The sequence below is a fragment of the Dromiciops gliroides genome, chromosome 5, assembly GCF_019393635.1.
Source record: "Dromiciops gliroides isolate mDroGli1 chromosome 5, mDroGli1.pri, whole genome shotgun sequence".
In the NCBI taxonomy this organism is placed as follows: Eukaryota; Metazoa; Chordata; class Mammalia; order Microbiotheria; family Microbiotheriidae; genus Dromiciops; species Dromiciops gliroides.
In genome coordinates, this window is record NC_057865.1 from 279,617,035 (window position 1) to 279,631,575 (window position 14,541).

The following is a 14,541-nucleotide window of genomic DNA, read 5'->3' on the forward strand; positions in this document are numbered from 1 at the left end:
TCTTGAAGGGCACCCAGTACCAGCTATCTCATTTTATCGATGTGGAAACTGAGACCCAAAGAAGTGACTTATTCAAGGCCATGTTGGTCCTAGGTAGCAGAACATCAATTTAAACTTAATCATACTGATTCCCAGTCCCCCTCCCTTATATAATATTCTTTCTCAGAGACACATTAATTGCTAATAAGTTGGTAAGACTATTAGTCTTTTGTCTGTCTTTCTGTCTCTCCTTCCCTCTCTCTCATCAAACTGAAGCTTTATCATATTGAATCTCTCTCCCCTTCTGCTTGTTGATGGCTATCAACATTTTAATGGTTCAAGCAAAACAAAGTAATAGAGCATTTCTATTCCATTGAATAAGAAAGGTAATTAACACCCAAGTTCATTTGTACCATTGTTATTGAACGTTAGCTAAAACAGGCAACTATCCTGTGTAATCTAGACATTTTAAGAGAAACCAATCTCTCATTTATTGTAGGATTTTAAATAATTCTTTTAAAAGAACCTAAACTTTCTCTGAATTCCTGCTTGGTATCTAAGGAACAAATTCGCCATCTCCCTCTCTAGAATAGGAACTCCTGGAGAGTTGGGATTGTTTTATTCTTTGGACTTGTATCTCTAGTAGTCAACACAGTGTCTGGAACATAGTAGGCACTTAATTAGTGCCTGTTGGTTTATAGGATTCCTAATTTTAGGGAATATGAATCATAAAGATGGAGGGCAAGGCATGAATGTCTCTTTTAGACAAGTCAACACATTTCAAATATTGGTCTAAAAATGAGGAAAATGAATGTTCTTTCACAGGCTATGTTATCTTTAGCTTGGCACTCAAAGTCTCCCCTTCTTTGGACCCAATCTCTTCTTCTTGTCTCATCCCCATTTACATTCTTTCCCCTTATTTGTAGAATTCAGTTGAAGGAAATACGTCAGGATTTGAACCCAGGTCCCCTGACTCCAAATCCACAATTCTTTCCTATAAATGATGCTGCCCCTTGCTTGAGTCCTTTTAGAGTAGGGGCTCTTAGCTTGGAATCTGTGAAATTAAAAAAAAAACAAAACCACACCATCTATTTGATAGCCATAGTTTTAAAAGCTTTCTTGTTAATCTTGTGTATTTTGTGTTGTTCAATTGTTTCAATCATGTCTGACTCTTCATGATTTCATTTGGGATTTCCTTGACAGAGATAGTGGAGTGCTTTGACATTCATTTTATTATTGCTTATTTTACAGATGAGGAAACCAAGGTAAACAGGGCTAAGTGACTTCACCAGGGTCACACAGCTAGGAAGTGTCTGAGGCTAGATTTGAACTCAGGTCTTCCTGATTCCAGAACTGGTGCTCTAACCACTGTGTCACCTAGCAGTCCCCATTTTATGTTATACAGTTAAAAACATGCTGAAAAAGGGCCCAAAGTTTTCACCAGATAGTCAAAGGGGTCTATGACCTAGAAAGGTTCTTGTTCTTAGTAAATACAAGCTGGTTCTGAATTTATGCTGGTCTGTGGGAAAACACTTTGTAGAAGTTTTCTTTATGGCCAAAGGTGAGGCCAGCCATTTTATAAAGTAATGATGTTCCAAGCAGCTCATTCCCTTAGTGGTAACCAAGGGAAAATGCTTTGTACCAGGATCTTGGACTCCTCAGGGTATATGTTGTAAAGATCAGGGTGTTCTAGTGAATACAGACTCACTTAGCTTTTTATACCTAGCTGTCATCCAGCTTATGCTTCACTCAATGTCCCATCTGACTGTTCACTCATCCATCCACCTTGGCCATTTTGCCACATGCCCTGCAGCCTCCCTCTCCATCCACCCCCACCTACCACTTAGCTTTGACTCTTGACCCAGTAATCAAATCAATAGTCAATAAATGTTTATTAAGCACCCTTTAGTAGCAGCTAGGTGGCAGAGTGGATAGAACACTAGGCTTGGAACCAGGAAGACTCAACTTCCTAAGTTAAAATCTTGTTTTTTGGATATCTTCTGTAAAATTTCCAGGGGTTGGGTCAGGACCAGGGGACTAGAGAGGTTGAGCCTGCCATCCACCCTTAACCAACAGGCTGGGGACCTTCCTCTACGTCTCTTGCCATTTTGAGGAAATCTGGGGAGCATGTGGACTGTCCATCAGTAATCCCTCACACTTGTCCCAGGGCCAGGCCAGCTTTTCTTTTTTCGGTCCCTCATCCCTCCTTTTCCTACATCTCCTATGCATTTCTTCAGTGATGATGTTACAGCTCACCCACATTGGGGTGACTCATGATTTTAACTCTTTGGAGAGTTAAAGCTGTATTGAATTAGTCTGCGATCAGCGCCCTTCGAATCTGTGGGATTTTATGACTCCATAGTATTCTCTGCTTGGTACTCAATGAATTGTGGCATTCTGTGATGGGTAGTCTATAAATCCTTGGCACTCTATGAACTACTTCATTCCATCATTCAGAGCCATCTAGCATCACTAGAAGAATGCATTAAAAATGATCTCTCCATAAAACATCATGTTCCATCCAGGATTATCTGATCACGTGAACCCTCCTCATCATGCTGATTAACTCAGTTTTTTATACTCTTCTTGTTCAACCTTTCAATCCTTTCAGTCTGACTATTAAGGGCTTCATTTTGAGGCTTTCTTGGCAAAGAAACGGCAGTGGTTTGCCATTTCCTTCTCCAAGTTATTTTATAGATGAAGAAGCTGAGGCAAATAGTGTTAAGTGACTTGCCTGAGGTCACACAGCCTAGTGTCTGAGGCCAGATTTGAGCTCAGGATGATGTCTTTCTGACTCTAGGTCCAGTACTCCATGCCCACACTATCTACCTACCTGCCAATATTCAATACCTTCTCAACTCCCTCTGTCACCTCTCCCCTCTGATTGGAGATCTGGAGGGTAGAACACTCAACTCCTCTCAAAGCCTTCCTTGATAAAGGTCTGGCACTTGAACTTTCCAAGGAACTCTCCATTTTCAAATAGCAGCAATCCTTGATTTAAATTTCACAGAACATAATGCCCCCACATTGGATACCCCTTCGTGACCCCTCACTTTTCAGCTTCCTTCTGTGTGTTGTCTTTCCTAATTAGATTGTAAACTTGAGGGCTGGGACTGTCTTTCTTTCTTTTTCTTATTTGTATTCCCAGGGCTTAGCTCAATGCTGGTACATAGTAGATGCTCAATAAATATTCATTGAATTGGATTGAAAAAAAAGGTGTGATTTTATTTGAGAGAGAAGGGCCCCCCTAAAAGCACTCAGAAATTACCCAAATCTATTCTAACTTGCTCTTCTCTTCTTGTTCTAATGCTAGGCCCAACTTGATGTCCATCCAAGATTCATGACCACCTCTATGGTTACCACAGAGTATGGGTACTACTATTACCACCACCACCACCACCACCACCACCACTACTACTACTACTACTACTACTACTACTACTACTACTACTACTACTACTACTACTACTACTACTACTACTGTTTAGAGTGGACTTGTGATTTAATTGGCATAGAGAGCTTCTAGTGATGCAACTTCTTTTTACCAATGAATATTAGTCAATCCTTATCAGTCAACAAACATTTATTAAGTGTTGCCTACTATGTGTCAAAGCACTAGGTTAAGTGCTAGGGATATAAAGAATGTTCTACAAAAAAGATTCTGTGTCCCCATGGAATTAATATTCAAATAGGAGATTTCCAAAAGTATATACCTATGCACACTTTATAGTCTTAGAGAGTTATCTGAGGATACTGTGAGGTTAAGGGCCTTGTCCAGGGTCTCTCAGTTAGTAGATGTCAAAAGTAAAATTAGAACCCAGGACTCCCTGACTCTGAGGTCCACCTTTTACTCCCTACCCCACTGTTGTCCAACTCAAATAGAAAGGACAGCCACTAAACTTTGCACAAGGATCCCTGTTGATGCGTATTCGCTTAGAAAACCACATATTAACATTATCTATGTTCTGTTGTATTTTTATTATTTTGTTAAACATTTCTCAGTTTCATTTCAATCTGGTTCTGAGTGTTTTGGCCAGCAGTTTGGATGCTGCTTGCCATGTGTTTGATACTTCTACATTACACAGTGCTTCTTGTGTATTTCAATCCTATATTGGTAATAAAAAAGGAAAGAGACTTATGTAGGTCCATTATGGTTAGTAAAAGAGTTAGACAAGTCCTCAGAAATATCAGTGTCTCTTGATTTGCCATTCCACTCCTCTGTTGGTCATGAGATTAAATGAGCTGAAAGTGTTTTCAGAGGTCATCTAATCTAATCCTGGAAACTGAGGTTAAAAGATTTAACCAATAATCAACCAGAAGTAGAATTTGAACCTAGGTCCTTTCTCTGACATGAAGGCCAGTGAATTTTCCATTGTGCCACAATTTCCCCTGGACATCAGGATTGGGTCCCCAAGTCCAACAGTATCTGATTGGCATCTTAAAATTTCCCAGTATTTTCTTGATCCAATTCAAGTCCATTCATGGATATGTAGCCTCCCCATTCTCTCTCTCTAGTTGAGTTTATTAGAGGTCTTGCTATCCCTAAAAATCAGAGGGATTGTAGTGTCTGGATGTTTTTAGGAAGGAGAAACAAACAACCACTGGAGGCCTCTGTGGGGCTGGACTCGATGTCCTTGATAAGGGGCTGCCAGAAGGCATGTTCTCATCCAAAAAGAGGGTTTTTCAAGTGGTCATGACACTCCCAGGCACAGAGGCTACTCCTTGGGAGGGGCCGCAGGGGCCCTTCATCTTTCCATACTTGGCACAGAAGAAGCATGTCACAGGAGAGGCTAATCAACACAGATTTTCATTTTGAGGAATTTTTTCTCCCTTGGGAGAGGGAACATTTCCTCCCCCCCATGCCCCCACCCCCAGCAGTAGAAGTGGTGAGTCACAGCTGCCGTCGCCAGTGCTTCTGTTGGTTTCCCAGGCTTCTTTGGTGCCACAAGAGCTGGAAAAGGGATGAGGACTATAACAGCCCAAATGGATCCCCATTGGTACATGCATGGCTGGTCCTGGGGGGTGCTGCATTAGCTAGTTGGGTTCTGAAATGGGGGTGGTGATGGAAAAGGATGGAGACTCTACCTCCCTGATCCACTCAGATGTTCTGACTACCTGGACTGAATTAGACACACAGCCCACTTGGCATGAACAAGCTGGTCTAGTGGTGTGCTAATGGAGAGGCAGAAAGCTATGCAGTCAGAAGACCTGGATTCAAATCCTACTTCAGACACTGTACGATCTTGGGCAAACCACCCAGCTGTCTTGTGACTCAGTTTCCTCATCTGTGAGATGAGAGGACTAGGCAACTTCTTTTAGCTCTCAATTTATGCTCTACCTCTGACACTTTATCTGTGTCCTCAGATGTCATATTAACTTCCTGGTCCTCAGTTTATTCATTGGAAATATGAGAGGACCAAGTGACCTCTGAGTCCTGTCATCCTAAGTCCAGTGTTTCAGGCCCCTGGGCTGGCTGAGTCAGATTGAACTGGAAAAGACTGGAGAAGGAGAAGCTCATTCATATACCAGTTTATTTGAGAAAGGAGGAGTCACAGAATTTTAGAACACTGGAAGGGGCCTTGGAAGGCATTTGGTCTAGTGCCTATTTGAACATTATCCCTACAACACAGCTAGTAAGGGATCAAAAACCTCCTGTGAAAGGGAATCCATGACCTCCCTAAGAAGTCTCTTCTCCTTTTGGAAAATGAAATTCTTCCTCATACGATCATTTTCATGACATCAAACTCAAAGTTGCCTCATTGTTACTTGTACCTATTGATCCTAGTTCTGCTCTCTGGAGACTGACAGACCCAGTCTAATCCCTCTTTAAGGGGATGGCCCATGGTTAACAGAGGATACTGGATTTAGAGTAAGAGGAGCTGATTTCAAATCCTGGCCCTTCCTCTTACCACCTGTGTGATTTGGGGCAAGTCTTGTAAGTTCACTGGGCCTGGATTTTTTGTTGTTCAGTCTCGTCTCACTCTTCATGGCCTCATTTGGGGGTTTCTTGGTAAGGATAATAGAGGGGTTTTCCATTTTATCCTCCAGCTCATTTTGCAGATGAGGAAACTGAGGCAGACAGGCATAAGTGACTTGCTCATGGTCATACAGCTAGAAGTGTCTGAGGCCAGATTTGAATTCAGGTCTTCCTGACTTCAGGCCCAGTGTTCTTTCCACTGAATCCACCTAGCTGCTCCTAGATGGCCTCTGAGGTCACATCCAGCTCCAGATCAATAACCCTATGATCTCTCTGGGCCTCAGTTTCCTCTTTTGTAAAATGAAGGGATTGGAGAAGATGACCTCTTCCAGCTACAGGTCTTTGAGACTAATGAACCACTTGAAAACAGCTATTGTGTTTCCCTCCCCCCAAATCTTTTCTAGGCTAAACCTTTCCAGTTCCTTCAAATTCTATGAATAAATTCAGCACACACATTTCCAACATACAGTAGGTGCTTCATTAAGGCTTGTTAATGCATGATTGGTTTGTTGGTTGCTATGTCACCCGTCTCTATCTTGCTTGTCCATATCAGAGTGGTAGATTCGGAAAAGCCCTGCATTTGGAATCAGAAGTCTTGGATTCTGATTTTGCCTAAGTCACTGACCACCCCCTTTGCAACTTTGAATATGAAGGGAGAGAGAGGACCTAAAATTGATTACATCGGTAAAGTTGATAGGACTTGGCTATTGTTGGCATGTTGGTGGAGAGAATGGGAAAAGTCCGAGTATTATATATAGTCAGAGTTGGATTGGACCTCAGAGGACATCTAGTCCAAAGCTTCTTAAACTGTGGGTCTTGGGCCCCGTATGGGGCTGAGTAACTGAATGTGGGGGTCATGAAAAATTTGGCAGTAAATGTTTGTCTGTATACCTATTTTATATACCTATATACCCGGGGTTGTGTAAACATTTCTTGGGCCAAAAGGGGTCATGAGTGGAAAAAGTTTAAGAAGCCCTGATCTAGTCCAGTTCCTTCATTGCACAGATAAGGAAAGTAAGGCCCATGGAAGTGAAATGACTTGACCAGGATGACACATAAGATCCTAGATCCAGAGATGTGTAACGATTGGAATAACGCCACCTGCTGGATACTAACTGTAGAAGAGTTCTGCCCATGAAGCGAAGGTCTTTGAGGGCAAGACCAGGAGTCTTGTCTTTGGTATCAGGAAGTGACGCGGACTAGTGGGAGGAGGAAGGAAGAGACTGGCGCGGAGTCTCGGGCTCTTTTTCCTCTGGACTCTGGCGGAGAAGGGAGCTAGAAATGTGCTCTCCCTTTAATAGATAGGAATCTAGGCCTTTTTCTCTCTCTTTACCAAATTCTTATTCTCCTTAATAAATGCTTAAAAGTCTAACTCTTGCTAAAGCTTATAATTTATTGGCGACCACTCATTAGATATTTTAGACAGTTTAGCTAGAATTTTAGCCCTTAACAGATGGCTGACCACGAAGAGGAAAGCTAACCCTCAGTCTTCTGATCTGCTGGTTGGGTAAGAAATTTCCCCTCCCTCTCCCTTTAACTGCTAAGTACTGGCGCACTGGCTGTGTTTTCCTTTAAATTTTTTCGAATGGACCTTTTAAACTCCCTAATTACCCTATTTTTGATTTTAGTCTGTTTAACCAGACAAATGGGAGATAAGATCATGTTAATGCTTTGTTTTTGTGGATTTTCTATTTTTCTTTTTATTTTTGTTAAAAGAGCCAGCAACTTACTCACACAAGGAAATATCTCTCCCTCTCCCAACCATGCTTTTTCAGAGAAACCTGAAGAGATTCCTGCAGCTTTTCCCAGTTCTAACACTAATTGTTGCTTTAATTTTGCATGCCTGGAGGCAATGACCCACCCTCTAGAAGCTTTTAATCCCCTAGCACCTGGAGGCCAAGTGGGGGAAGAGGAATCCAGGCCTGAGTTCAAAATCAAGTCTGATTCTAATTGCTCTGGTCCCTCCCCTCCTCTCCAAACCCCACCCTCTACTCCTCCCATGGCCAAGCCCATTGCTTCCCTGGCCGGGGAAGTCCAAAGATCTAATGCGCATGCTCAACTTTCTCTAACTGCATTTGCAGCTTCAGGCTCACCCCTTCCCCAGCCTGGCTGTGCTTCTGAGACAACTTTAGAAAACCCTTTAAATTCCAGATATGCTCGTTTTGTTCATAATTTTGCTAACCTGCTTTTGTCTTTAATTAGTAATCTTATAAAGCATTTGTATGGTGAAAAGGCTGACAGACAATATAGAGGGGTTAAAGAAGAAAAACTTAAGCCGAATAAGAATGACAATCATCAACATAGTTCAAGACTCCGATTCTTTTGCCATGGAAGGGTATATATTTTACAGAAATGTAGAAGTAAGCAGCAAGGTATTGATATGAGTATTGGGGATTTTAGATATCGGAATCAAAAGTGTTCTGAATTCACTCAGAGTAATTGTATCAGTTCAGAGGTTACATAGGATTTCTATGCCATTACATATACATTTTGAAATTAATGGTATGGGTTTATTTTCATAGAGATTTTCATGCTTTTGAGATTGGGTCTTATACTTAGTTTCTAAAACAAGGAGAATATCTGTAAAAGTTTTTTATAGTCATGTGATCAAGTTTATATTTTATAATACTCTTATTAATATTAAGTTCATATTCATTTAGATTTCCCTAGTTTGAATTTCATTGTCTTTTATTGTTCCATGTGTATTTTTTTTCTATTTATTCATCTCTAATTTTGAAACATTGCAAGATGGTTTTGATTTCATAATACAATGTTAATTCTAGGAGTATTGTGCTCCCATATTCTGAGTTATTTGTTTTTGTTATTTTTCTCAACTGATTATTTGATCAAACTCTTTAAAGCATTTCCCTGGCAAATTGGTTGCCATGGCAAGTGTAAATTGATTCTAGAAGTATTATTTTTGATAAGCATATTCCAAAAAAAAAAAAAAGAGGGGAACATTTGTAAAAGTTTTCTTTTTTCAAAAAAAAAAGTTCTTTGAGATTCTGTTATGCTTTAACTTGTATTTAAATATATTCAGATTTTTCACAAAAGTAATTGTATACTAAGTTTTTAAAAAAGGGGTATTATTTGAAATTGTTGCATAATTATATATTGTGTTCTGAGTCAAGATGTATTCACATTTTTTGCAATCATTTATTATCCTCAATTTTTAAATACATATGAGACTTGGATTATGGGAACTTATCATTTAAGACATTAATTGCCTTTATTCTGAGTTATCAGATGCCAGTTGGCCAAGATGCCATCCAATCACAAGAGGAATACACGCAAGAGCAGACACTGAACTGTCACAAGAGGGGAGACATGCATGAAGTCAAGGTATGGCCAAGGGAACGGCTTTTGACAAATGTTGAGGTTGGATTCTCTTGGTTTAATATTTTATTTTTCCCCACAATATTGTACAGATGGCTGGAAGTATTGATCCCACCCATCTCACTTCTACACCTGGCTTCTATGCTCCCTCCTATATGCCTGATGCCATGGACATCTCAATCCCATGCATCTGATTAAGTCTGACTCAGTTTCTTCCAATATGTTCGGTGGCATGGACATATATTCCATCCACCTCTTTTAAGCCTGGCATACTGTATGGGCAGTACATACTGCTCAAGTGTGGGAATGCTCATATCCCATCATTTCTCTGTTCTTTTATGGTAACCCCCATAATTATCTCAGGTGTCATGATAAATACAGTGTTGAATTTGGCCTTGACATCTGTTACCAATTATATTAGATTTTTTAATTTCTCATAATGGCATGAGGATAATTAGGCAGATGATGCAAAAAGTGATGAAACAAAGATAAAAAAATTATTTTTAATAATTAATATCGCAGCAATTGTCTTCTCAATTACCCTCCATAAGGGGGAGACTATAGTAATATTATAATTTTAAAGAATGTTTCAATTTTTGTTTTATTATATGTTTCATGTGTAACAACTAAGATTCTGAATTCCCTTAGACATGTTTTTGAGAACTTTCATTGTTTGATTTGATTATTGACAAAGCTATTTTAAAGTTGTGTTAAGCTCAATTTTGTAGGAAATTTCCTGGCTGATTACCAGTATCCACACATCAACCCCTGAAAAGACTTCCATTCCACGACTACACCTAGAGGACATCTAAGAAAAGACTTTCAGAGACTTTAAATGAACAGTTTTGATTTGTTGTTTTTGTTTTTGTTTTTTTTTCTCTTTCTGTTATAATATACACCATCTGTAATATGTATTCTCTGCAGAGGCCCTCCCTTTGCAAGACTAATGTCAAAGCGTCAGTTCATGAGGACAAAAAAAAAATCGCCCCTCTGGACAAAACTTTCCTCTCTTCCTTTTCTATATTGTTGTTCACATATTATTAGTTATCAATAGTTATTATATTCTTTTTACTGTTCCGTCAAGGAAACATTTTGTTTCTTGAGGAACAACAGGGGGGACTGTAACGATTGGAATAACGCCACCTGCTGGATACTAACTGTAGAAGAGTTCTGCCCATGAAGCGAAGGTCTTTGAGGGCAAGACCAGGAGTCTTGTCTTTGGTATCAGGAAGTGACGCGGACTAGTGGGAGGAGGAAGGAAGAGACTGGCGCGGAGTCTCGGGCTCTTTTTCCTCTGGACTCTGGCGGAGAAGGGAGCTAGAAATGTGCTCTCCCTTTAATAGATAGGAATCTAGGCCTTTTTCTCTCTCTTTACCAAATTCTTATTCTCCTTAATAAATGCTTAAAAGTCTAACTCTTGCTAAAGCTTATAATTTATTGGCGACCACTCATTAGATATTTTAGACAGTTTAGCTAGAATTTTAGCCCTTAACAGATGCAACACCATCTAGATGAATCCCTTCATTTTGATGAGGAACTGAAGACCTGGGAAGTTGAGTAATTTGCTCAAATTTACACAGATAGTAAGTGTCTGAAAGGGGAATTTGAATTCAGGCTCTCTTATTCTAGCCCAGATGTTCTTTATCTTTTTTTGAATTCCAGTACTCTTTAGCAATCCAGTGATGCCTGTGGATCCTTTCTCAGAATAATGTTTTTAAGTGCATAAAATAAAATACACAGGATTGCAAAGGAAGCCAATGATACCTAGATGCAGTTAATAAAATATTTTTAAAAGGTTCTAGATTTTTAAAAAAATCTGGATCCTGGATTACTTAACCTAGATCCAGGATAACAGTCTCTGCTCTAGTCAGTGTTCTTTCCATTAACTCATGCCAAGTCAAACATAATGCTAAGTCCTATATTTCCAACTGCCTTTAGGATATCTCCCTATGGAGTTCATGCCAACATGTCAACTTGCCCCAAACTAATATGGTGATCTCCCCTCCAAGACCTATCCCTCCTTTTCCTCCTACCTGTCCTATTCCCATTGCCTACCATCTTCCCAGGTTCAAAGCCTTGGCACCATCCTTCTTCCTCACTTGCCATATTGGATCCATCTCCAAGTTTTATTGATTATATCTCAAAATACCCCCTTGTGACCATTCCCTCCTTTGCAGTCTCATTGTTATCATCCTGGCCCATCACTTCTCATAAGGATTATTGCACTAGCCTCCCACTAGATCTCCCTACTTGTAGCTTCTTCTCCTCTCTATCCTTCTTACCACTGTCAAAGTAAACTTCTTAAAGCACTTTGTAAACTTTGAGTAAGTGATTGGATAGTCCTCAGCACTCTCCATTGCTTCCTCCATAGCATTTGTTGAAATGAAGGTGGTTTGGAGTAGATAGATGGGAGAAAGGGAAGTGAATAAGGTTTTCATGCTTACAGTGTGCCCAACACTGTGCTAAATATTTTACAAACACTTTATTTGATAGGTAGATGGATAAATAGGTAGAGATAAACATTTGTGCCAAGATCTGGGCTAAGGACTGAGGATATAATCCAACTCAACGCAGTAAACATTTATCAATTGACTACTATGTGCCAGGCACTATAGTAAACACTGGGAATACAAAAAGAGGTAAAAGAAACTCCCTGCCCTCAAGGAGTTTGCATTCTATTGGGGAAAGATAGTCCAAAAAGGGGAACTGAGAAGGGGATGGCATGCGGAGATGGCCAGGAAGCTTGGTTCTAGGAAAAATAAGGATACCTACTAAGCTTCCAGACATGAGGTCATAGAATAAGAGTTAGAAGGGACCTCAGAGGTCATCTAGGCCAGTTCTCTCATTTTACAGATGAGGGAACTGAATTCCAGAAAAGAGACTTACCCAGGCTCACCCAGGTAGCAAATGGAAGAGCTAGGATTGAACCGTGGTCTCTAACTGCAAGCTGAGAGCTATTTGGCTTGATTGCATCTCTCTGACCATAGTAAACAGTTCCAGGCCTCAAATCCTGGTCCTTCAAATGGTGTTTTGTTTTTCGGAGATCTCTGGGCACTTGAGAGAGATTTCCCAGAGGGCTTGATAGGTTAGAGAAGGCATACCCAGCGGTCCCAGTTGAACATTACCTGCCATTGTCCAGAATGATGCACAGGACAGGCTCCAGGGGCCTTGTAAAAGAACCAGCAGGACCTCGGCACGAGGGGGCCTCACCCAGAACATGATCCTACAGCATTCATCCCCCAGGGGACTTGTCAAAGCGGGGCACTGATGTACTGCCCAGTTCCATACAGTTCTGTACTCCAGCCTTCTGATATGTTCAATTGCATGGAAAAAGGATCCACCTGTGGCTTTCTCCTCTTCCCACCTCTGTGATCATGCTACCTGAGGTTGGCACTGTTTACTCCCCCTTGAGTGATCAGAGCAGGGGCATTTGTGGCTGGGTAGCAAGTAAGGGGCCAGAAAGATAAGAATGGATTCAAAGATGTTTTGGGGCATCACAAAACACCTATTGTAACCTAAGGCGCTTTGGAGCCACATTAAAGAAAAGTGAATTAGGCCTGTTTATCAAAGGGGAAAATGAAATCCCTTTGGCCACAAATGTTATTTTGAAGCTGGAGCCTTTAATGAAATTGACAAGAAAAGATACGGGCCTTTGAATGTACTAAGGAATGAGAAGAAGTCAGTTTCAGTCTCCAATGGGAGAAGGTTGGTATTTAACTCTGTGTTTCACCTCTTATCCTGGTGCTAATGGAACAGGATTTCATAGTAGAACTATTGAATAGGAGTACTTTTCAATCATTTACTCAAAGTTTACAAGGGGGTTTAGGGAGTTTACTTTGGCAGTAGTAAGAAAGATGGATGAGAGAGGGGAAGAGGCTAGAAGTAGATAGAGGATTAAATCCTGTAGATGGCTAGCACAGTGGATAGAGTGTCAGGCCTGGAGACAGGAAGACCTGAGTTCAAATTCTGCCTCAGACACTAGCTGTGTGATGCTGGGGGAGTCACTTAGTCCTGTTTGCCTCAGTTTCCTCATCTGTAAAATGAGCTGGAGAAGGAAATAGCAAACCACTCCAGTGTCTCTGCCAAGAAGATCCCAAATGGTGTCATGAAGAGTTGGACACGACTCAAACAACTTAACAACATAAACTCTAAGGCAATTCAGCAGAACAAGGTGTATTGTAAAGTGTGCTGATTCTGGAGTCAGGGTTACCTGGACTTAAATCTCAGCTTCCATACCTTGGCTACCTTCAGCAATCCACTTCCTTCTGGGTTACAATTCCCTCATCTGTAAAATGAGTTCCCTTCTAATTTTACATCTGTGATCCTTGGATCCTACCTGGATGGCTTTAGGCAAGCCTATTTCACTTCTTGGACCTCAGTTTCTACCTCTATAAAATGAGGGAAGCAGAGGGTTAGCCTACTTGACCACTGAGGTCCTTTTCAGTCCTAAATCTACAATCCCATGATCCTATGCTTACCTGTATGTGTTGGAATGGGCCAAAATAGGTATGTCTGGGATCCAGAGACTAGAGAGATCATTCAAGCTGGGTAAGTTCTCATGTAGCATCTGAGCGGTCGATCTAATGGGAAAAAAACCCAAAAATCAAAACCCAGATATATAGTCATCATGGGAACCCATTAAGAGATGATAGGCAGCTAGCTGTCTTGGTAGTAGGTGAAATGGTATTAGTAGCAAGAACTGTATGACCTTGAGGAAAGTCACTTCCCTACTCTTCATCTGAAAAAAAAAAAGATGGTATTAGATTCAATAATCCTTGAGTTCCCATTAAAATTTAAATTTTTTGGTCAGTCAACAAACATTTATTAAGTGCCTACTATGTACCAGACACTCTGCTAGGCACTGGGGATTCAATTAAATAGCCCCTCACCTTCCCCCCCAAAAAGAGCTTCTATTTTATTCTGTGAACTGAGAGGTGAGGTAAGCTGGCAATTTGTATTGCTGGGATCTGACAGGTCACAGCAGAGGCATGGAAGACTGAATTTAGGAGTAAAACTTTAGTCCCCAGGAGGACTAAGGGGGAAAGACATAATCTTTAATAACCTGAGGTACCAGGCAGGGAAATGAGGCAGGAAGTCAGGCCCAAGAGAATGAGCCATGTGCCCATTTTTTAGAATTAAAGCATTTATAGAATCACTCACAGAGTATAGAATTGGGAGGGGATCTCAGAGCCAACTAATTTCCCCCCAACATTTTACAGAGGAAAAAAATTTAGGACTAGGAAATTAGG